General features: G+C 41.0%; 1 long non-coding RNA gene across 1 annotated transcript in view; it reads left to right on the top strand.

Moving 5' to 3' along the window:
* The first annotated feature begins 7,525 nt into the window (after positions 1-7,525).
* LOC108790017 overlaps positions 7,526-15,084 on the top strand; it is a 37,795-nt gene continuing 30,236 nt past the window's right edge. The window contains exon 1 of the long non-coding RNA XR_001941432.1: positions 7,526-7,655. This is a non-coding gene — a long non-coding RNA (uncharacterized LOC108790017). The remainder of the gene's footprint in view (positions 7,656-15,084) is intronic.

The raw sequence follows: 15,084 nt of genomic DNA, 5'->3' as shown, positions 1-15,084 counted from the left end.
GTCCTGGGACTGATAGTGCCTAGATGTCAGGGACCAGGACACCTCCAGGTGGCACCGTGGAGCTGGAGCAGATCCTGCAGTTCCGGTGCTCACCTGCAGGTGTGTCAGGGCAATCGGTGGCTGTCTAGGACTTGAGCACCTCCAGGTGGCGCTGTGACACTGGAACCAGGACCTGCAGCTCCAGAGCTCACCTGCAGGTGGCTCTGCAATTAGGCAACACCTGGTGTTACCTGGGAGGGTATTTAATCCCTCCCTGCAGTGGGGATTTTGACACAGTATTGTCGCCATTTCCCGTGACCTGATTCCTGTACCCTGTACCCTGTGACCTGATTCCTGTATCCTGTGACCTTGGGAGTCAATGACAACCCTAACCTTTTTGAGGAAAACCGTTGTTATCCAGAGGCTCATTGTTGTTTATGAACCCATTTCATATGACTGATTTATATGATTCATTTCATACATTAACCTACTGTGACTAGATTAATGACAGATCCCTGCTATTTTAAATATCTGAATTTGATAGAACTGACCAGGCTTGAACCCACTACTAGAGACTGTGATCGTATGTGGGTACGCAAATGCAGCCTGCAAGATTCTAATTCACCACCACCTAGTGTGCCTATACATTAAGACATGCGTAATGCATCCAGCTGGTATCTCCTAAGGTGTGGTGGGGACACAGCACTCTCCTTTTGGAGCTGCTGGGTACACTGTGTGCCATGGCTGCAGCAGCCAGCACCATATGTTTCAGTGCACCAATTTTACATCATAGTAGCCCCCTAGACCGGGGTAGGCAACTTCGGCTCTCCAGCTGTGCTGAAACTACAAATCCTATAAGGCATTGTAAGCCACAGGCATGACTCCCAGAGGCAGAAGCATGATGGTATTTGTAGTCAGGGCACGTGCTAGACTATTTTGCGCCCTAGGCAAGACCAGCTACTTGCACCCCAATCCCTCCGGCGCTGCCCAATACTCCTGCCTGCTAGCTTCCGCAGGCGTCAGGTGGATGTAAGCAGCCAGGAGCAATAGCCAGACTGCTATTGGCTATTTTAATTTGATATAGCTCATAGCAGACTGGCTATTGAAAACCCACACACTGAGCAGAGGAGGGAACCTGAGAGAGAAAGTTGTCTCTAAGTTCTGTTCTTCTGCTTAGTGGGAGGGTGCAATAGCTGGCCTGCTATTTGCTTTTGCAATTTTAAATAGACAGGGGGGGGGGGCCCCGTGAGGGTCGAGGCTGCGCCCTAAGCAGCAGTGCTTAGAGCGCACCGGCCCTGTTTGTAGTTTCAGTACAGCTGGAGAGCCAAGGTTGCCTACCCCTGTCTAGACCATCCGGGATCAATATGTCCATACAGTTATGATATGAGGGGCATCTAGCAGCCAACCAATATAGCACACACCCCATATTTGAAAGATACTGTATATGAGAGCATTATTCATTGAGTTATATGTGATGTTTTGACAGGTATTCTGGCTAGGATATGGCATCACTATGTTGCGAAGGGGTGTTATTCTGTTTTTTTTATTTAAAAAAAAATTGTACTGGGTATATAATGTTGTTTAGCGCTGTTATCGGCACTTTGTCTGACAAAGAGACTTTGCATGGTTTTGAAATTTTGCATTTCACATCATGCTGCAAGAACATCAATAAAGATGGTACTTTGAAGCTGAATTTATATGTGGTGGCACCATCCAAGCTACTTTATATGTGGTGGCACCATCCAAGAGGTGATTCAGCATCTAATGAAGTTAAGGCTAGGTTCACACCTAGGCGATTGAGATGCTGAGCTGTTTTTGCGCTGTTGTCACGCGTTTTCGGTTGTGCGACTGTTATATGAAAACCGTGCGGTTGTCGTGCAATTTTCAATGCATAGAGATGTCTATGGGACCCAAACCATGCGGCAACTGCCCCAAAATAGCTCCTGCACCTTTTCGCGCGACAGGCAATTTCGGCCGCGCAACAGACTGCAAAGTTGTGAACATCCTCCATTGACCTCAATGCGAATCTGTGTTTTGCACAATATTGTGCAACCCAATCCGCGCGATAAATCTCCTAGGTGTGAACCTAGCCTGAAAAGAAGTGGTATATCACACAGTGTGCATAGAAGACTGCAGTTATACTGTAAATATTTTTTCTACTTATAGCATTTACTACTACTAATGGTATTGCAGGCATCACAGTGTTCTGCCACTTCATGCCCAAGCCTTGCACCACCTTTTCCCTTACTTGTCTAGGCACTGGTCCACACAGTTATATGACCCCACATTTGATACAAAAGCAATGCAAACAGTTGCACAATAATAAATTGCAGTCTTGTGACTGAAAATCAGCTATATGTCACAAACCTTAGAAAACATGTAAATGTTTTTAGTTTTTATTCCTTATCGTGACATTTAAATGCAATTGTAGTCAAATATTGTTTGTCTAAAATACACCACTAGGTGTCACAAGAAGAACATGTATCATGAAATGTTTTCCAGATGCATCAGCAATGTTAGAACAATTTCTTTATGCCTTCTACTCTGAGCTTTTATTTTATTAGAAAATAAGCAGGTTAGCTTGTAAATTATATAATTATACAATACACATACTTTTTTTTTTGACCTTATGTTTATCTGTAGATACATTGAACCCATTTGATGTGTCCAGATGAATTATCTTTGTATTAACACCAGCTTCTGTTTTTGTTTACACTGTTTTGCTAGTGGTGATGATGATGATGATGTATTTCCGCTTTGAAAAAAATAAAAAAGTGCACTTTGAAGTTTGGAAGGGTGTGCTTAAATTAATTTGTTCTTTAGTTCATTTTGAGTGTCTCACTGTTGGGTGAAGGGAATAAACGTATATGCCTATTTTCTATTGTGCATCATCCCCTTTGTTCTGTTTATTATATAAGCAGTGAACAGAACTTGCTTGATGCAACCCCCTGAGTGTTGGATTTGTAAGTAATACATACAGCTCACCCTTTGCCTCTATATACATATATATCATGAGTAGTGATAAGCTCCCCTAGAGCCTGAGGCCCCGGGCGCCCGCACCGCCTGCACCGGCGGTAGTTCCGCCACTGGCCATACATACCTAGGACAGTTTGTGGTTGGTTTCACAAACTATATCTAAGTTAGGCTGTCAAATCCGATCCCCATTGAAGTCAATCAGAGCTCAATCTTAGAAATCATGAATGGCTATTTTCTTGGCTAAAAGGCATGGGATTTTCAAACAAAGTGCATGTGGAGCTGGGCACTGCCGGGGGGGACATAAACAATAAAAAATTCTGTTTGTTGAGGAGCAGTGATTTTAATAATGCTTAAAGGACAAAATTAAATATGCACAATTCCTTTAGATTACATGCTCATAGAATACCTGAAATTTACATGCAAAGTGGTGCACCAGTGCAATGTACTGTATATAACCTACTACAGCAAAACTGACATTTCCAAAGATAAAAAATGCTGTTTAAATTGCAGAGGAATGGCAGCTGCTGGCTGCTTCCTTCTGCATGTAAACAAAGTAGTTTGGGATTCCCTTAATCTGCACCAGACTCTTATCCTTTGTTGAGCGTCTGGGATAGATGTTAAGGTGGACCCCAAGCAAAAAATAAATACAAATTTTGTGGGTCAGTAAATGCACCTGATTAACATGCTGATGAGGACAAGCACCTCTTATCCACAACCCTGGCTTGCTGGTTGTGGGAGTCTGTGGTGAGGAAGCTTTTCTAAATCTGCAGTCCCGTTTAAAAATTACAGGGACCCCAGATACCAGCCTACCATGTGAATGGCTAAGGGGTACATAGTCCCCCTACTCATTCACAAAAAATGTAAATAATCAAATTTTTAAAAAAATGTCCTTCAACAAAATGTTCCACAGTGTTAAACCAATCATCAATCACATATCAGGTCCTCGTCCATTATGACAAATGATACCTGCTGACACTCTGAAGGCAAAAAACACCGATCTGCCAACACCTCCCCAATTGATGGAGACTTATTGCAAATGACAGATCCTGGGCCCTGCAGCCTCACAGGAAGCTGAAAGAATGTATTTATTATATGCTGTTTGCCAAACTTCTGAACAAGCAAAACTGGGTCTGAATATTGATTTGAACAGAACCTAGAGCTCATCCCTATATGTGAGATTTAGCATCAAACAATGAGCTTTGTAAGGATTCAGTCCACTCAGCCAAGTACGTTTTAGAGTTTTCTGCCTACTTTTAATCATCCACAACCTCAAAGTAACACAATGTTCTGCCCACACAAGGGTTATTGGGTATAATAATGAGCATAAATGTCTCTCAGTATCCTGGTTATTTGTCGTACGGTTCTGTCTATTTCCTCCTTGAGACAGAGCTGCTTTAGTCTCGGTCACTCTGCTGAACTGGTTCCATCAGCTACCAGACTGCTTATCTGAGACATATCTATCTACTAACACAGGGGTATGGTGTCAGTGATGATCGTACTGTTTCATAACACCACATTAAGCTTAAAGGCACCTCCCAAGCATACATTTGAAAGTATTGGTGTTTTTCCAATGTCATCTATTAATAATATGCGTGTTATTATTCAATTGGCTGTGAAAATCTATAAAGTTTTAATTAGCTATTGCCACACCTTTATGTACATAGTCTAGTGATACTTTTATTTTTTTGGAACAATTTGCATAAGTGTCATACATAATCAAATTAATCTTATTAAATTAATACATTAATTATTCTTTCCCTTTTCAGTAAGATTCTGTCCACCAGTTCAAGTTCAAAGCAATGTAAATGTTTTAACTACTTCATATGATGAAGAGTATTCTGTCGGCCAAGTAATACGATTTGAATGTAAGAATGCTGACCAGAAACTAAACGGTGCATCTGAGGTTTTCTGTACGTCCGAAGGAGACTGGAATGCGCAACCACCAATATGTAAAGGTAAAAATACTGGGCGGGATTCCTAAATACTGGAGCAGACAAAATCTTAAGTAGTTGCCCATGGCAACCAATCAGTTTCTTTGTTTCATTTTCAAAGCTTAGCTGAACAATGTAAATAGAGAAGATGATTGGTTGCAATGGGCAACTGCTCAAGATTCTGTTTACTCTAGTTTTTATAAATGTCCCCTTCTATGTATATCAACAGATGTCTAATATAAAATAATGACTACAAATCAGTAATTACATATCACTAGTCACTAGGCCTGCACATAGAAACATTAGAAACATATCTCCTCATATTGAAAGCTGAAAAGAGTGACATCGTGTAAGCTGGTAAGAAAATAGTGTACAAAGAGAGGTGGAGGGGTGTATTTAGATCATAATGTGTGATTATAGACACCGTAAATTCTGAAATGTTTGACAGTGCAAAAATCCAGTCAATCATTAATGAAAGGAATAGCATGATTACCACCAAAAAGATACATTAAAACAATGCAAAATTATACCAGTATGGTAAAAAGCAATTAATACTGCACAAAAAGTCATCAGTCACTAATACACAGATGATAATTAAGATCTAGTGAATAGGACTAATGCAGAAAGGATCATTGTCCAACATAATCAATTAAAGTGACACTAAGCTCAGGAGTTAAATCTTAAAAATGCATTCAAATACCTTAACTATTAACAAAAATGTATCTTATTTGTGTACATTTTTGTTAATAGTTAAGGTATTTGAATGCGTTTTTAAGATTTAACTCCTGTGTTTAGTGTCACTTTAAGAAGTAGTACATTGATATGGATTTAACAGACACTCAGAAATAAGAATCGTTATAAGAATAAAAGAGGGAACAAAAGAGAGGGGAGGTCACATGGATGACTGTAGAGCTGTAACAATTATTCGATTACGTCGATTAAAATCGATGATGGAAAATGTTGTCAACGTTTTCCATTGTCGATTCGTCAGCTAAAATTAAAATTTCCCGCTTGTTCGCGGCTCCGTACACATGTTACACTACGCATGCCGCGGACACGGCGCCCACCCGCCACGTACGTCACGCCCACCATACAAGCCGGACATACGCCCACAGAGCACGCAGCAGCCGCCGTTGCAGATGAATGAAGGGAAGGTGAGGATCTTCGGAAAGCAAGTAAGTAATTAAGCACTTGCATAGACCTTATTGGGCAAATCTCAGGTGCACCTTAATACATGATGGCTTGAAACCCTATCATCTGGAAATATCTCTGTTCATGACACCCCCCGCCCCACCCCAAGTATAGCAAATTTGTTGATACAGGATTTGGTAAAGTTCTGTTTTAATGTTACCTGTTTAAAAAAAAAAAAAAGCGGCACACTGCAGAACACCAGCAGCTATAGAGGAACTACAAATCCTAGCAATAATACATTAAACACCCTGTATAATGTATTATTGCTGGGATTTGTAGTTCCCCTATAACTGGTCAGTGGTAATCTGCATTGCGCAGTATAATCATTATACAGCGCAATGGAGAATACCACCAGTTATAGAGGAACTACAAATCCCAGCAATAATACATTATATACAACGCAATGCAGAATAACGCCAGCTACAGAGGACTACAAATCCCAGCAATAGTACATTATATACAACACAATGCAGAATACCAGCAATTAGAGAGGACTACAAATCCCAGCAATAGTAAATTATAGTATAATGTACTATTGCTGCATTCCTCTATAGCTGCTGGTATTCTGCACTGCGCCGCTGTATAATGTACTACAGTATATTGCACAACACACTCTTTTTTTTACTGCCACCGCACCATGCTTGCTCCCGTGATGGACTACAATCTCAATACAAATTAGTAGTCTATCACTGGAGCCTTTTTTTAAAAAAATCCGATTAACCGATTAATTGAACTTGATAATCGGCTAACGAATCGATTATTAAAATAATAGTTAGCTGCAGCCCTAGATGACTGCAAGATCACAAGCAGGGTCTGACAGGGAAGAGGATTAACAGCCATTGCAGATTATATGCTTGCCTGTTACTGACTGATACTGACACAGTGCAGCTCCTTGAGTGTGCATGGTATGCCCAGGTTGGCTGGCGGCACCTCAGTAATATGAAACTGTGTGAATGAAGAATGGTACTATGTCACTTTTCAGGTTGTTTTTTAGCTAGTGTGTTTCAGTGATCTACATCCTCTCCATCAGGGCTAAAAATTGGGAAAGTAAAACCACTCACAGAATTAACAGAACATTTTTCAAAATCATATTCAATAAATGCCATCTTCCAGTTGTTACCGATCTGTTGCTGCATGAGCAGTAAAGGTAATGAACATTTTTGTTAATAGCAAGGATGCTTGCTGCTAGAATCAAAGAACATGCAAAATGAATAATCTAAAACAACCTGATGTTAAATATAAACTAAATGTAATTAGAGATGCTCTTTTAACATGTACAGCATGTAAAACATGAAAAACCTACGTAGGTAACATGTATTACCACCAAAATATACATCAACAGTTGATTGTCTTCTGTTTATTACTCTAAAGTTGTATATAACATGTATATTTCTTTGTTTTACACAGAAATCAGTTGCGACAAACCAAAGATTGATCACGGGAGCGTGACTGGGCCTAAACTTCTTTATAAGGACAGAGAAACCACTGAATATTCATGTGATCCTGGATATAAACCATCTTCACTTCCTGGACTTACATGCACTAAAAATGACTGGAGCCCCATGCCTTTATGTGAAGGTTGGTTTAGAAATAATTTGACTAATTATATTATTCAGAAGTTTGGAAAAGTCACCTATTCTGATTGTCCATATTCCCCATAAGCGACCAAGTTATTGATAAGATACTGACTTTCAGTCTCACTAATGTGCCACACTAAATCATGTTGTGTAGGATATTCAAAAGGCTTTATTTGCCTAAAAAACAGTCAGCTAGTCAGGAAGGATATGAGTGATATTGTTTAGTAACTGAAACTTAACTAGCACTTATACTGTAGCTATTCCAACCTCAGTTAAACTGTGCACTGATTTGTAGGGAATAGACTTGTGCGCCGTCAAAAAATGTGTTCCGTTTCGGAATATCCGTTATTTCGTATTTCGTAATTCGTATCCGAAACTCAATTCGGATTCGTACGAAATACGAATTTTCGTTAGTTTCGGCACATTTTCGTAACTTTACGAACATTCGTTATGATGAAGTTAAAAAGCAAAAATACCTTTGTTAATATTGGAGTCGATGTGGTAATTGTTTTTTTATCCGAAATATGAATTCCGTTAACGGATTCCGGATCCGAATTTCGTATTTCAGATTAAAAAAAACTACCATCAACTCCAATATAAATGTACTTTGCTTTTTAACTTCAATATAACGAATGTTCGTAACGGAACGAAAATACGTCAACGGAATTTCGTATTTCCTGCCTGTATAGTAATGCAACTCTCAGCAGCAGAAGAGAAAACCTCTGATTGGTCAACCAAAACGAAATACGGATTCCGTATCCGAATTTTGTATTTCGGACTTAAAAAAAACTACCATCAACTCCAATATAAATATACTTTGCTTTTTAACTTCAATATAACGAATGTTCGTAACGGAACGAAAATACATCAACGGAATTTTGTATTTCCTGCCTGTGTATTATAATGCAACCCTCAGCAGCAGCGGATCCATATTTTGGATTAAAAAAAAAATCTTGTCATGTTGTTCAACCTCATTTGCAGGGGTAAAAATTAGTTCCTGTTTCAAAGAAATTCGGATCCGAAATTCGTGAACGGAATTTCGTATTTCGGATATAATTCGGAAACTGCAATTCGGATTTTGGATGCTTCCAAATTTACGAATTTCAGGAAAATTCGTACGAATTTCGATATGTAACGAAACAAATCGCGAATGTCTAGTAGGTGAAGCACATTGGCTTAGCAGTTAACACCTCTGCCTTGGAGCACTGGGTCCCCAGTTCAAATCTTGGTCAGGACACTATCTGTATGGGGTTTGCATGTTCTCTCTGTGCTTGTGTGGACTTCCTCCTCCACTCCAAAGACATGCTGGTAGGTTAATTATCTCCTATCTAAATTGGTTCTAATATGTATGCAAGATAAGGATCATAGATTGTAAGGCAGGGACTGATGAGCAAGCAACTATTTTTTTTAAATAATAGATTTTTATTAAAGGTTTCTAACATCTGCAACACATACATTGATGATTACTTTCTATCATGTATACTCAATTACAATAGTAGTAACAATGAGACGTATACAGCATTGTCTAAGGAAATTTAAAATGATTCCGATTCAATTGTACACATGTAGTAAACGATTGGGCTCACTAGAACCAAACTATAACCAAGCTTTCAACTTAAGTACTGTAAATCGGGAGTTGATATAATGTTCAACACTTACCAAATTAGAATGTATGTTGTTGCAGAAAGGAGTACTAAAGGGAAGTACTATGGGTAGGGCAAGGATGGAAGGTTGGAGGAGTATGGGAAGAGAAGAGAGAGCAAGACAGGTAAGGGAGGACAGGGGATAAAAAGGTAGGAAGGACAGTAGAGAGGAGCCATGGATGCTCATTCCGTTATATCAAGGCACATTATAAAACATAGTAATGTCAAACTATAAGTTTACTTTAATTATCTAATTTGGAAAATTGGATCCACGTGTCCCATCTTTTGTGGAACAATTTCCCTGAATTCAATCTATATGCTATTAACCTTTCATAATGACAATTTGAGGACACTCTATGGACAATATCCGAAATGCTCGGAATAGTAGAGGATTTCCAATTTAGGGCTATGAGGATTCTGGCTGAGAATAAAATATGCATAACCACTGATCTGTACTTGAGGGGATACTTATCAATATTGATACTTAATAGCGCTATCTCAGGTGACAGCAGGGAATCGATTTTTGTATATTCAATCAAGAGGTCAGATACTGAGCTCCACAAGACTGTAAGTCCATTACAGGACCAAAATATATGGGATAAGGTGCCTATTTGGCCGCAATTACGCCAGCACAGAGGCGAGGATGTTGGGTAAATTTTAGATAGTCTATATGGGGTGAGATACCATCTGGTGAGTATCTTCTGGGCATTATCCCAATGATCTATACACCATCAATGAGATGAATTGTCTTTAATTGCTACTTCCCATTGTCGGGCTGATACATTCAATTTTAGATCAGCTTCCCATTTGAGCATATGTGAAGTTTTACTAAAACTCAGATCATCTTGCAGGATAGCATAGAATTTAGATGTCCCCCCCCCCTACGAAGCCTATTAGAATTAAATATATCCCACGCTCCGGAATGGATGGAAAGGGATTTGTTGTTGTTAGTCTTCTGTAAATGGGAGATCTGCAAAAGGCGATATTGGTCCATAGGATGGGAGAGGGAGTGCAAGGAAGGCAAATTGCAAAGTCCCTTTTCCTTCCATGAAGAGAGATTTAGGTGTGGTATGAGGATCTCATATGAAGTAAGTGGGACTGGTATATTCGTTGTAGGCGAGTGTGAAAAGGATTTAGTAATTAGGTACTGCCAGGCCTTCAGGGAGGACAAAAGAGAAGGTTATGCACTGGGTAGGAGTGATCTATTTAAGGAGTGTGCAATCAACCAAGCTGGAAGATCTCCACTATTAATAAATTGTTGTTCCATATTGGACCATAGATTATTCGGTGATGGGTGCAACTAGACACAAAGTTGGTCCAGCAGTGAAGCATAATAATAATGCTTTAGATTTGGGAGTCCCATCCCCCCTCTACGTTTGTGTCGCCACATAGTCATGTGTTGCACTCTGCTTTTCTTGCCTTGCCACACATATTCGTCAAGGATACGCTGCATCTGTTGGAAAAAGGATGAGGGAAGTACTATTGGAATGGTACGGAAAAAGTATAAAATTTTGGGAAGTACGAACATTTTGAAGGACGAGATCCTGCCTATCCATGACAACTCGAACTTAGCTATACGGGCCAAGTCAGATTTCACACACTCTAGAAGGGGTAAGAAGTTACTCTTAAAAGTATGATGGGATGGGGACGTGAGTTTTATACCCAGATATGGAATCTGTGACTTAGCCCATGTGTACGGATATATTGCCTGCATAGTACTCAAAACGGCTTTTTTTATATTAATCAGCATTACCAGAGATTTCCCAGTATTGACTTTGTAGTATGATAAATCACCAAACATTTGTAATGTATCTTGCACCTCGGCCAGTGAAGAAGCCGGCTCTGACAGTGTGAGGATGATATCATCCGCGAAAAGGCCAATTTTGTGGAGATGTGATCCTATTCTAATCCCTGATATTAGAGGATTATTTCTAATAGACATTGCTAAGGGTTCCATAATAAGGGAAAAGATAATTGGCGAAAGTGGGCAGCCTTGTCTCGTTCCATTTGTTATGGTGAATGGGGTGGATAGCAAATTGGATGAGTAAACCTGGGCTGATGGCTTGGTATCATTCAAACCCTGCAGGACCTCCGGCTCTAGTTTAGGAAGGTTTAAAGATTGTAAGAATCTCTCTATTGCGACTAAGTTTGGTTGGGTAATAGCAGAGTCCTCTTTCAGATTATAAAGTGAAGAGTAGTAAGATTGGAAAGCCTCGGCTATATCTCTAGGGTTGTATAATTTCTGCCTAGTACGTGGGTGTACTATGCAGGCTATTCTGGATTTTGTTTTTTGAAATTTAATTTTATTAGCTAATAACTTACTAGCCTTATTTCCCTGATGGTAATAGGTAGCATTAAGTCTAGTTAACTGCCATGTATGATTAGTGAGGAGTAGGTCCTGCAAATCTTTCCTAGCCTCCATTAATTCTACAAGGACGCACGCATCCAAAGAATTTTTATGAGCCATTTCTAGTGATTTAATACGTTTGGTTAGGGTATCAAACTGCTGCGTCCTTCTTCTTTTCTCCCTGGCACCCAATTGGATCTGGACCCCACGGATAAATGCTTTATGAGCATTCCATACTACAAATGCATCATCAGTGGAGTGTTCGTTGATCATAAAATATTCCTTCAGCCGTGCCTCTATGAAGGATCCATGAGTTTTAGAGAAAAATAAAGATGTATTGTTTCTCCATAGCGGAGTGGTCGATAAATGGCCTCGATCTGCAATTGTGAGGGTAATAGGAGCATGGTCTGACCATGAGATATTATGGATCTGTGCGGCTTTCACTTTTTGTAGTAGCCATTTGTCTACCAGGAATAGGTCGATTCTTGAATATGATGCGTGAGGTGTAGAAAAAAAAGAGTAGTCTTTTTCGGATGGATGTAGACACCTCCAGGCGTCATAAAGTTCTTCCCTGAGTATCACTTTAGACAAGAATGGTCTCCGAGATGTTTTAGGATTTGATACATCCATAGAAGCGTCTAGAATGGCATTAAAATCACCACATATAAGAAGATGTCCCTGTCGTATCGTATTGGTTCTGGAAATTAGCTTTTTGAGAAATGGTACCTGTTGTGCGTTAGGTGCGTACACATTCACTATAGTATAAGTAGTAGAGTTAATATCACAAATCAAAATAAGATACCGACCATTCGGATCCGATTCAACAGATCTAAGTGTAAAGGAAACTGAATCCTTAATGGCTATCAGTACTCCTCCCTTTTTTTTTTGAGCGTTGGAAAAATAGATATGAGGAAAATTTTTATGACGAAGAACAGGGGGGTTCTTTGTAGTGAAATGGGTCTCCTGAATACAGAGTATGTCACTGGACCAACGAAGGGATTCCTCCCAGAGCAGGTTCCTTTTGAAGTAGCTGTTCAGTCCTTTAGCATTAAGCGACAGAAGTTTGAGATCCATTAGGTAAAACAGTAGCTGTTAGAGTAGTATAGCGAAGGGCATTCAAAAAGCCAGTAGTACGTTTTTATATGTAATACACGATAGTCTGAATTGTCGAAATAGGTAGTAGCAGAGTCAATGTGCCACAATATGAGAGTGCTAAGCACTAGGTCCATAGCTCCATGGTAGTAGAAATGGGAAGGGGGAGAAAAAAGAGAACAGGAACTGCAAAAAATAACCAAAGAAAAAACAAAATATGGATAGACCCCAAATCGGGTCTTCCATTGTAGTGACAGTGTAGAATCCATCGCCAGCGGAGGGCAGAGGAGAGCTCCTAGGGTTCGGATCCGGTCAAGACCAATCAAACTTGAGGATGGTCAACATATTTAATAGGCACTATAGGGAACATAAAACATTGAATATACTGTCGTGCTGGGTTTTCAAGGAGGGTTTGGTGCATTGCGGGGTGGGAGAATACCCCATTCTTGAAGCATCTTAAAACCCTTGTCTACGTCAGAGACAGCATGCGATTTTCCATTATGCGCTATAACAAGCTTAGTGGGGAAGCCCCACTTATACATCACTTTGTGATTACAGAGTGCTTTGGTAATGGGGTGTAGTGCTTTTCTGGCTTGCATGGTCGCCTGAGAGGGATCATTGTAAAGCACAATATGGGAGTAGGGAGTTGGTAATGGAGATGTGGTACGTGCCATCGACATCAGTTGCTCCTTCACATGAATAAAATGAATGCGTGCAATGACATCCCTAGGCAATGTGGCAGGAAGGTAAGAAGGCTTGGGAAGGCGATGTGCTCTGTCCACCACCAATTCAAAGCTATGTAATGAGGGAAAGAGGCTGCTGAGCATGCCCTGAACATAGCTTCTCAGATCTGTCGAGGATACCGTTTCGGGTACCCCTCTAATCTTGACATTATTGCGACGGGCTCGATCTTCTATATCCGCCATTTTATCTTTGAGGCGGGGGATCTCCTCTGCCGTAGTCTTATGGGCATCCACAAGCTCATAATGCGCTTCTGTGTAGTCGCCCATTTTGTTTTCCATGAAATCCACCCTGTCTCCCAAATCATTAAGTTCCTCAGTAAATTTGTTAATGAGGGATGTAAAGTCCTCATGTAGTGAATTACGGAGGGACAGAAGCATATCTTTTAAGTTAGTGTCCATAACTGGCTGGTTAGATGTGGGGTATGCATCAAGTAACGTATTGTGATCATCAGGAATGTCAGCTATGTCGTCAGTAGTGGAAGGAGAGTCACCGCTTACCTCCCTTTCTCTGGAGTTTGGGGTAGCCCTCTTTGATTTATGTTTCTCTGGGCTGCCCTGATTAGATGATCCAGCACTGCCTGAGTTGTCGTCCAGGGCTGCAGTAGATGTCATAGGCTGCTTTCCGTTCCCGCTCTTATGGGCTGAGGAGTACAGTGTTACTGCGCGGGACGAGACGACACCATTTTTATGCCGGCCCTGAGGTGCCGCTGTCCTGAAGAAATCCGTCAGTTTCCGCGGTCCGCCTTTGTGCTTTCTCTTGTTCATCGTTTTCTCTGAGGGGTAAGGAAGATGTGAAGATGAAAATCAAGTGCTGGCGTTCCCTAGTGCCGTGTCACCTATGTCCTGCTGCAGATACGGAGCCGGAGCACTTCTCCAATGCGGCCATCTTCCACCTCGGTCGGCCACGCCCCTCGAGCAAGCAACTATTTTGAGCTTAGCAATTAGAGTTTGGGCTTGATGTTCGAGTTGAACGTGAGTTCGAGTCGAACATCGCTAGTTCGTGTGTTTGCCAAACACACAAACTATCAGGGCGTTCGGCTGTTCGTCTGCTGAGCGCCCCTTAAGGCAATGCACCTTCTGATGCCATAATGGGCTAAAGCCTTGCACCTGACCACAAGTGAGGTGCAAGACTTGACCCAATCAGGGTAAAGATAACTGTGAGAGCCATGACTGGGCAAAGTCATGATGACTTTGCCCAATCATGGCTCACTGCTAAGTACCAGCAGAACACTATATAAGGCTGCTTACACCGCAGCGCTATGTAGTGTGTTGCTGGAGTTAAAAGAGAGTGTTTGTATCAGTGTTGTATAACAGTTGATTATTGCAGTATGCATCATGTCTGAAAGGCCAACAAGGAGAGGCAGACGCTCTTATGCAGCAATAAGAGGGCAAGCAGCCTCTGTGTCCACAGGCAAAAAACATGGTTGTGGAGGTGATGCATCCTCTGCTGGCAGAGCACGCTTGTGCTTTTTATCTGGTGCTGGCCATGTTATTCAGCCACAACATACAGAAGAGGTGGTGGATTGGCAGGGCCGGATTTACTCCCCCTGCCGCCCCAAGGCCAGATTCCACAATACGCCCCCCCCCCCCCTGCCATCTGGTTGC

Source organism: Nanorana parkeri, unplaced genomic scaffold (assembly GCF_000935625.1).
Source record: "Nanorana parkeri isolate BGI_ZX_2015 unplaced genomic scaffold, ASM93562v1 scaffold438, whole genome shotgun sequence".
NCBI classification, from domain to species: domain Eukaryota; kingdom Metazoa; phylum Chordata; class Amphibia; order Anura; family Dicroglossidae; genus Nanorana; species Nanorana parkeri.
Note: the sequence above shows the minus strand (reverse complement) of the source record. Positions and strands in the feature narration are given on the sequence as shown.